This window comes from Pongo pygmaeus, chromosome X, assembly GCF_028885625.2.
Source record: "Pongo pygmaeus isolate AG05252 chromosome X, NHGRI_mPonPyg2-v2.0_pri, whole genome shotgun sequence".
Lineage (NCBI taxonomy): Eukaryota > Metazoa > Chordata > Mammalia > Primates > Hominidae > Pongo > Pongo pygmaeus.
Window position 1 is genome coordinate 15,569,637 of NC_072396.2, and position 9,985 is coordinate 15,579,621.

The 9,985-nt window shown below is 36.9% G+C and overlaps 1 pseudogene; it reads right to left on the reverse strand.

The window, feature by feature from the left end:
• Positions 1–9,239: 9,239 nt before the first annotated feature.
• Positions 9,240–9,571, reverse strand: LOC129025137 (large ribosomal subunit protein eL33-like; annotated as a pseudogene).
• Positions 9,572–9,985: the final 414 nt, after the last annotated feature.

Below are 9,985 nucleotides of genomic sequence, written 5' to 3' on the forward strand. Positions count from 1 at the left end.
GGGACATTGAGAAGTCTATTTCTTTTAACATATGCTCAAAGTTTTACACTTCTCTGTGGTTCCAGGGATTGCATTAGCCTCAAAATTGAGTTCTGGAATATTACTGGTGATAATCTTGTTGTCAGATATTGTTTTTGGTTTTCTATGTGAGAGAGTGAAACTATATTGTTTCTACTCTCCCATTTTGGTCAAATGTTTCCTGTGTTTTTACAAATTGAAGGTTTGTGGCCACTCTGCATTGAGCAAGTATATCAGCACCATTTTTCTAATGGCATGGGATCATTTCACGTCTCTGTGTTACATTTTGATAATTCTCACAATATTACAAACTTTTTCCTTGTTATTGTCTCTGTTATGGTGAACTGTGATCAGTGATCTTTGAAGTTACTATTGTAAATGTTTTGGGGTACCATAAGCCACACCTATAGAAGACAGTGAACTTAATCAATGTTTTGTGTGTGTTCTAACTGCTACACTGATAAGCCATTCCATTTCTCCCCCTCTCCTCAGGTCTTCCTGTTCCCTGAGACACAACAATATTGAAATTTGGCCAGTTAATAACCCTACGACGACCTCTAAGTTTTCAAGGGAAAGGAAGAGTCACATGTCTATCACTTTAAATCAACAGCTAAAATGGATTAAGCTTCATGAGAAAGGCACGTTGAAAGCCAAGATAGATAGACCAAAAGCTAAACCTCTTGCACCAGTTAACCAAGTTGTGAATGCAAAGGAAAAATTCTTGAAGGAAATTAAAAGTGCTACCTAAATGAACACACGAGTAATAAGAAAGTGAAACAAACTTATTGCTGATATGGAGAAAGTGGGCAGTCTGGATAGAAGATCAAATCAGTGACAACATTCACTTAAGCCAAAGCCTAATCCAGAGTGAGGCCCAAACTCTCTTTAATTCTGTGAACACTAAGAGAGGTGAGGAAGCTGAAGAAGACTAGTTAGAGGCTAGTAAAAGTTGGTTCATGACATTTAAAGAAAGAAACCATCTCCTTAACATAAAAGTAGAAGATGAAGCAGCAAGTGCCAATGAAGAAGCTGCAGCAAGTTATCCAGAAGATCTAGCAAAGGTAATTGATGAAGGTGACTACACTAAACAACAGATTTTCAGTGTATATGAAATAGCTTTCTATTGGGAAAAGATGCCATCTAGGACTTTCACAGCTAGGGAGGAAAAGTCAGTGCCTGTGCCTGCTTTCAAAGATTCAAAGGACATGCTGACTTTCTTCTTAGGGGCTAATATAACTGGTGACTTTAAATTGAAGTCAATGCTGATTTATCATTCAGAAAATCTCAGGGCTTTTAAGAATTATGCTAAATCTAGTCAGTCTGTGCTCTAGAAATGGAACAACAAAGCCTGGATGACAGTACATCTGTTTACAGCATGGTTTACTGAATATTTAAAAATTCAAAATATTACTGTTCATTAATAATGTACCTGGTCTCCCAAGAGCTCTGATGGAGATGTACAAGGAGGTTAATGTTGTTTTCATGCCTGCTGCCACAACAGCCATTCTGCAGCCCATCAATCAAGAAGTAATTTTGACTTTCCAGTCTTACTATTTAAGAAATACATTTTGTAAGTCTATGGCTGCCATATATAATGATTCCCCTGATAGAACTGAGCAAAATAAATTGAAAATTTTCTAGAAAGGATTCACTATTCTAGATGCCATTAAAAACATTCATGATTCATGGGAGGAGGTCAAACTTCCAGGAGTTTAGAAGAAGTTTATTCCAACCTCATGGATGACTTCAAGCGGTTCAAGACTTCAGTGGAAGAAGTAGCTGCAGATGTGGTAGGAATAGCAAGAAAACTAGAAATTAGAAGTGGATCCTGAAGATGTGACTGAATTCCTGCTTTCTCATGATAAAACTTTAAAGGATGAGGAGTTACTTCTTATGGATGAGCAAATAAAGTGGTTTCTTGAGATGGAATCTATCTCTGCTGAAGATGCTGTGAACATCGTGGGAATGACAACAAAGGATTTAGAATAGTATATCAACATAGTTGATAAAGCAGTGGCAGGGGTTAAAAGGACTGAATCCAATGTCAAAAGAAGTTCCACTGTGGGTAAAATGCTATCAAACAGCATCACATGCTACAGAGAAATCTTTCATGAAAGGAAGAGCCGATTAATATGGCAAACTTCATTGTTGTCTTATTTTAAGAAATTGTTACAGCCAGCTCAACCTTCAGCAACCACCACCCTGATCAGTCAGCAGCTATCAACATTGAGGCAAGACCCTCCTCCAGCAAAAAGATTATGATTCACTGAATGTTCAGGTGATTGTTAGCATTTTTTTAGCAGTAAATTATTTTTAAATTCAAGTATGTACATTATTTTTAGCATAATGCTATTGAACACTTAATGGACAAATTGTAGTGTAAACATAACTTTTATATGCACTAGGAAACCTATATGCATAGGGATGCCAAAAGTTCAGTCATCAAAGTAAATATTTTAATGCAATATTTTTTAAAAATCTAATTTAATGCAAAAATTCATAATGAAAAATATTAATATTTTAAATAGAGACAGCCTGTTGTTTTTTGTTTTATAATCTGTAATTTTAGGCAAATATGCTTTTAGAGCCTTGGAAGCTAGAAATTGTGTCCCTCTCCAGAACAGGTGGCAGATTTGTTTGCTACGCAGTATAATAAAGATAATGTCTCCATCTGGGGCAAAGATCAGGGAGGTTTGCTTGCAGCCATTTATAAAATACTTTGGTTTTCTAATATTAAGGTCTCTCAGCTGTGACTTAGGTGTGTAACATCTATTTGGGTCTCTCTGTGTTGCCTTTGTGGGATTTGGGGGTCAAGGAAAACTGACACAAGCATGAACTCATGCTTTGTGCTGTACTGGGAGTAATAAAGGTCTTTGTCTCTAACACAGGGACTTACTGTCCTCTGACTGCTTCCGTGAAATCCACACTAACTTGCCAGGTTTCTAGTAGGGTAGAAATTACAAATCTTTCACAATTCTTAACAGGAATTTTTTTTTCTCCCATTTTGGCAAAAAGGAATAATCTGTGTAAAGATTTGCAGCTCTAAGAGAAGTAAAAGCTTGGGTCAACTGAAAGACAACGTGCACAGAAGGGAATACCTAGAATAATGTAGCAAAGGGACTGAAGCTGGAGCTTGAAGAGCCTTTTGTGCCATGTAAATGATTTGGACTTTGGACCATAGGCTTCATGCAGTCAGTGGAATGTTTTAAATAAAAATATAATAGTTTCACATTTATTTATTAGAAAGACTACTCTGACAGAGTGGAGTATTGACTGGAGTCAAGAACAATCACTAGGAGGCTGCTGAAATAGTAATAAAAATAATAATATAGTAGTTAGAATTGCTGACATGTATTGGTCCTTGAGTTCCAGACACTGTATTAGGTTCCTCAGCCAGGATTATATTCTTCATTCCCGTGAGAAAAGAAGTTACTATCTATATTTTATATATTAGGAGAATGAAGTGGAGAGAAGTAAGTTAATTTGTATAACTAAATGGCAGAATGAAGGTTCGGACTCGAGCTCTCTGACTCCAGACCCCAGGTTCTTAACCACTATGTGAGTATGGTTTTCATTACATGTACTCCACTTTTGCCATTTAAATTCCTATGTTGGGATCTTATGTCCAATATGGACTATAGGCTCTTTGTGTCAGATTGAATGTTTACTTCTATGTGTATTTATCCTGAAATTTCTAGTTATCTTTGGTCACACTATCCTTCAAATACATTATAGTTATTTTATCTCCTTCAAGTATATTACCTTGTCATTGATCGGGTTAAATTCCCATAGTTTTATTCTTGTTCACATCAACTCACACTCTCTAGATCTGTTTGTGTAACTTTACTGTCTTTCCCAGTGTGGGAAACTTTCTAATTGAGTAACAGTGGAGAATTTAATGAGCCTGCTTTTTATTTTCTCTTCCAGTCCATTAATGAAGACTTAAAATGTCCTTTCTTTATGTGCCATCACGTGTTACAAATTAATGCAATCATCAGAATGCTAAGAGATTCTATTTTTATTAAGCAATGTAAATAGAAAATGCTAATTATGCATGTCTGTGAAACATTATTGAACTTAATAATGCATTGATTATCTCATATGGATTATTTTTATCAATAAATAATATAGATAATCCCTATATAATCTGAAATTTCTAACAGAATACATATGTGAAAATTGGAAAATAATTTCAAATTCAGTCCATTCATTTGTCAACTAATTATGATTTAAATATTTGTTATTTTTCATACAAGAAGTTTTCATGATAGAGGAGAACAATAAGAAAATGGGAGGAAAAGGCAAATTAGATATAAATATTCAAATCTTCACAGTGGAAAATATCAAACTATTATATAAATACATAGCTTCATTCTCTACTTTATGGTCAGAACCATGGGCTATTAGTTTATTTGGTAAATTTGACTATTTGATGTCTATTTAATGTCTATATTAACTATTGTTTTGGTAACAGCTTTAGTGACATACAACTCACATGCCATGCAATTCACCCCTTTAAAGTGTGCAATTCAGTAGTTTTTTAGTATATTCACAGAGTTGTGCAACCATCACCACAATCAATTTTAAACATTTTGATCACCTCAAAGAGAAACCCTGTGCCCTTTAATTGTCACCTCATCCCCTTTAACAATCCCCACATCCCCTTCAGCTCAAGGCAACTGCTACTTTCTGACTCTGTAAATTTACCTATTCTGGACATTTCATATAAATGAAATCATATAACGTCATATTTTGTGACTGGCTTCTTTCACTTAACGCAATGTTTTCAAGGTTCATCCACATTGCAGCATGCGTCAGTACCGCATTCCTTTTTACGGTTTCATTACATGAATGTGCTACCTTTCATTTATCCACTAATCAATTGATAAACATTTGGATTGTTTACACTTTTGGCTATAATGAATAATGTTGTTGTGAACACTCATGTACAAGTTTTAATTGTGGACACATGTTTTTCTTTCTCTTGAGTGTGTACCTAAGATTGGGATAGCTGGGTCAAACGAAAACCTTATGTTTAACCTTTTGAGGAAATGCCAGACTATCTTCCAAAATGATTGCACCATTTTACATTCCCTCCAAAACTGTTATAAGAGTTCCATTTTTTTCCATATCCTCACCAACACTTGTTACTATCTGACTTTTAAATTATACCTGTCCTAGTGTGTGTGAAGTGGTGTCTAGCTGTTGCTTTGATTTCCATGTCTCTGATGACTAAACTCAACTGACTGGATGAGGCCCATGCACATTAGGAAGGGGAATCTTCTTTACTTAGTCTACCAATTTAAATGTTAATCTCACCTAAAAACACCCTCACAAAAATACCCAGAATCATGTTTGACCAAATATCTGGGTACCCCATGGCCCAGTCAAGTTGACGCATAAAATTAACCATCATAGGACTCTTTCCACAGATCTTTTTCCTTTGCCACACAGACAGGACTAGTGTCTCAAAAGTGCACGTTATTGGTGTACTGAATTTGCCTTATACCAGCTCATGAGGGACAATTGTTAAAATTTCAGGAATTGACAGCCAATTGTTAAACATAGCCTATATTAAAAATTAAATTATATAAACTTACAATTAAATGAATGATTTTAAAAGCAAAGGTAGTACTCAAATCGTCCTAATTATTTTACTGGATTATATGATTATGCTCTTGAGATCAATTATATGTATTGTATCTGTATGGTGGAAATACCATGTAATGGTATGCTACTATACATACTCCTTCTTAATTTTGCATTCAATTATGCTACATTGGTAACTTAAAACCTGACATGGTGGGAGTATTTATACCAAAGGAATCAACAAATGCTACAAATTAAACCTTTAAAGGTTTTTTTTTTTTTTTCCTGGAAAACTGGTGTTTCATTGTTCATAAGCACATACAAATAATCTCCACTACCTGTTTAATAAAGTTATATTTTCATTTTACAAATATTAATCCATTTTAATCTTCATAGTGACCTCATGGGACAAGTACTATTGCTAGTCCCATTTTTCTGAAGTACAGAGAAGTTAGGTGACTTGCCCAAGGTCACACAGCTAAGTAGGTAAGCAGTTTGGTTCCAGGGTCCATGTTTTTAATCACTATGCATGAAGTCTTTTCTTTTCTGAAAACACTACATATTCTAGGGAACTATATATTCATCCACATTAGAGCTTGAATTGTTTTCTTTGTCTCCAGCCTCCTTAATGTGTCCACCCCTGGTCCCAGGCCCACTCTAGTAGCTGGCCTGAATCTATGGAGTCCAATGCCAAGATCCAGGGGTGGCCACTTGGGTCCTCTGTGCAGCGGGATTCCCCTCACCACCTCCCTCTTCCCCTTGTCACTTTTTCTCTCACCTCATGATGACTGTCTAGTTTGCTAACATTGCTACTTTCAAATAACTTTCACTTACTAATACTGTGATCCTGCATACATTTTTTAAAATTGTCCAAATCTTAGTTTCTCCATATATCAATTGGGGCTCATAATTGAGTAATAACAGGTATGCAAAACCCTTGCTCTGTATCAAACACATGTGAGTTGAATTTAAGTGATCTCACCTTCACGCATTCTCCCCTTTTTGGCTTGTGCTGCAGGAATCTATCATGCCATCTTCATCCTGCCTAGGATGCTTTCTTCAGTCACTGGGAAAGTGATGGACGCAGGCTTCTGGGCAGGATTTCTTGGAGAGTAATAATTCCTGCTAAGACGCAGGATTGCTGGATGGGTCTGCACGATCAATGGCAAGCGTCTCCCCCAGTGGGAATTCAATCCATTTTGGCTGCTTTAATGGAGCTCCTGGGGCTTAGACACTATTGAAAGGCAATTACTGACTTTCAGTTGTTTTAGCTCTGAGTTCATTGCTAGCCCCCTCCCTTATTCCCAGCTTTCCAAGTCTGCTCTGTCGCAAGTCAGCCTCTTCCTTTCTCTTAGTGGCAGAGACTGACTGTGGATCTTTCAAGGCTGCAATGTTCCTTTTTCTCATTGTGGATTTTTACTTCTGATTCAATGTCCCCTACCCCATTAGCCACATACACGACTACTTCCTTGTTCTCTGCTCAGTTGAAACTTGTTAGCCCAGAAAAACAGAAATTTTGTAACAACTGGAATTAGCTATTCAGAATGAGCTCCATCAAACATAACAGGACTCAAGCCCTTCATTCTTTTACAGCAGGTTCAGCAACATTTTCTGTAAAGGCAAATACTGTGGCAAATATTTTAGGCTCTGCAGGCCACATGGTGTCTGCGTCAACTACTCCACTTTGCTGTCTTAGCTTGAAAGCAGCCACAGACAAAATGTAAACAAATGGTTATGGTTGGCTTTCAATAAAACTGTATTTATGGATGCTGAAATCTGAATTGCATATAATTTTCACATGCCACAAATATTCTTCTTTTAGTTTTTCTTTCAGCCATTTAAAAATATAAAACCATTCTTAGCTCATGGGTTATACAAAAATGGGCTGCAGGCCAGATGTGGCCCATGGTCCCTAGTTTGCTAAGCTCTGCTTTGTAGGAAATATCTTGTGAAACTGGAATCTGGGGGTTTAACATAACCTTCCCATAGACCCAAGCATGAAGATTTAATACCTGTGTCTGAGTCAATCTGTCCAGGTGAACTAACTTGTTGGATAGCATCAGTTTTTTGGCAAATACCTCTTTTCAGTCATTTTAAGCATCTGAAAAGCAGAGCAGGCATTCTTACGAAATTAATGTTAATCAGTTATTCCAAAAAAAAAAAAACTAACTCGTTGGCCACTGCCAAGCTTCTGTCTTGTATTAGGTTCCCTAGAAGGCAAGCTTCAGAATTTTGGATGTTTGTGGTTTATTGAAGTAAAGAAGTGCTCTCGGGAGAAAAGGGGTATATATTCAAAAGAAAACAAACCTTTCTACCAAAAAGACATATACACTTTCATGTTAAATGCAGCACTATTCACAATAGCAGAGACATGGAATCAACTTAGGTGCCCATCAATGGTGGATTAGATCAAGAAAATGTGGTACATGTACACCATGGAATACTAGACAGCCATAAAAAAGAACAAAATCATATCCTTTGTAGCAACATGGATGCAGCTGGAGGCCATTATCCTAAGTGAATTAATGCAGGAACAGAAAACCAAATACCCCATGTTCTCACCTGTAAGTGGGAGCTAAACATTGAGTACTCATGGATATAAAGATGGCAATAATAGAAACTGGGGACTATTAGAGTGGGGTGGGAGGGGTACAAGGGTTTAAAAACTATCTGTTGGGTACTCTGGTCAGTACCTAAGTGACGAGATCAATCATACCTCAAACCTCAGCATCACGTAATATGCCCAAAAACAAACCTGCACATGCACCTGAATCTAAAAGTTGAAAATAATAATTTCCATAATAATAATAATAATAATTTTTGTTGTTTATTGATGAGTAGTATCCCATCATATGGACCATGGTTTAATTATTTACTTGTTGAAAGATGTTTGTTCTGTGTCCAGTGTTTTGGGTATTATTAATAACGCTGCCATGAATATTCATTACAGGTTTTGTGTGAACACAGCCATTTCTCTGAGATAATGCTCAATGTAGCCCCTTCTAAGGTATAAAAATCTCTCTAACTATGTGGCAAAGCACTCTAGAATTGCAGGGTTGAAGGGGCTCTTAGAAGTCACCTAGTCCAACTCCAAGCCATTAGCCTTAAAATAAAAGTTTTTAAGCTTTTCTGTGAGAGCTTATACGAGTGCCCAGAGGTATCAGAGTGAAGCTGAAAAACTTTAACAGGCAACATTCATCTAGAGAGTTCATATTTCTGAAACCTGGAACAGTCAATCAAGTTCCTTTTAGGGTAAATAAAAGAGTCTCACTTTAAATGAGCTGAAGCAAAGTTTTAAAGCACATACAGTACTTGGAATCCCAGCAGCAGGAAACAGAAACCCTGACCTGAAGAACAAAGGTAGTTTCCCTTTTGTCTCTGTTTCTCTCCCACTATATGATAGCATATGGTCTCTCAGGACATCTTCTCCCTGCTCATGTATTTTACTCTCTTTTTCTTTCCTCAACTATCTTTGTTTCTTTGTGCTCAGTGTCACCCCTCCACAGACCCTGGATTTCCATGCCCTCAGTTTAAGCCAGACACAGAGGATTTCTATCCTTTTCTGAATCCTGATTCTTTTTTTTTTTTTACAAGAGCACAAATCCACTTTCATTTATTTACTTTTCATTAGTTTAAATCCTTGAGGGATACAGCATCACACGGATTTTGTGTCCAATGGCCTTAGCAGGAGGATTGCTTTGGAATTTGGAACAAACCATGCCACTGTTTCCATGGGCCTGAATTACCTTTCCCCAGATTATTATGGCTTTGTTTGGTTTACCACCAGGAGTCACTGTGTTGTTCTTCCCTTTGCGTACATAAGCACATTTCTTGCCCAAATAGAATTCAGTTTCATCTCAGGCATAAACACCTTCAATTTTAAGAAGAAATGTGTGCTCCCTTTGGTTCTAGAGACCCCACTTACAGACAGCGAAATGACCTTGGACCATAGCCTTCCAGACATCTTTGCCTTTTAGAAGTCCTGTTCCCAACAGGTCTCCACAGGCTGCAAGATGGTGGAAGGAATCTGATTCTTAATTTCTAGGACAGAAAATATGGTTGCCCTAGCTTGGTACATATGTTGTCCTCTAACAGTCAGCAGTGACCAGTTGCTTGGAGTGACAGTGAGGCACTTATCACAGAGAACTGATATGGCTGTCACTTTTGTGGGTGAATATTCATGGGCAGGTCAAATCCACAACTAGTAGTCTATTCAAAGCCTTATGTTAATTGTGTAGTTACATGGCATTTTGTTAAAATATAATATTCTCTCCCTTAGGGGATTTAGGGGTTGAATCTCAAGTTGAAATGAAGTGTTTGCGTTACATCTTAAAATGATAAAATCCACATAGATACATTCCACTTACATTATTCTTAA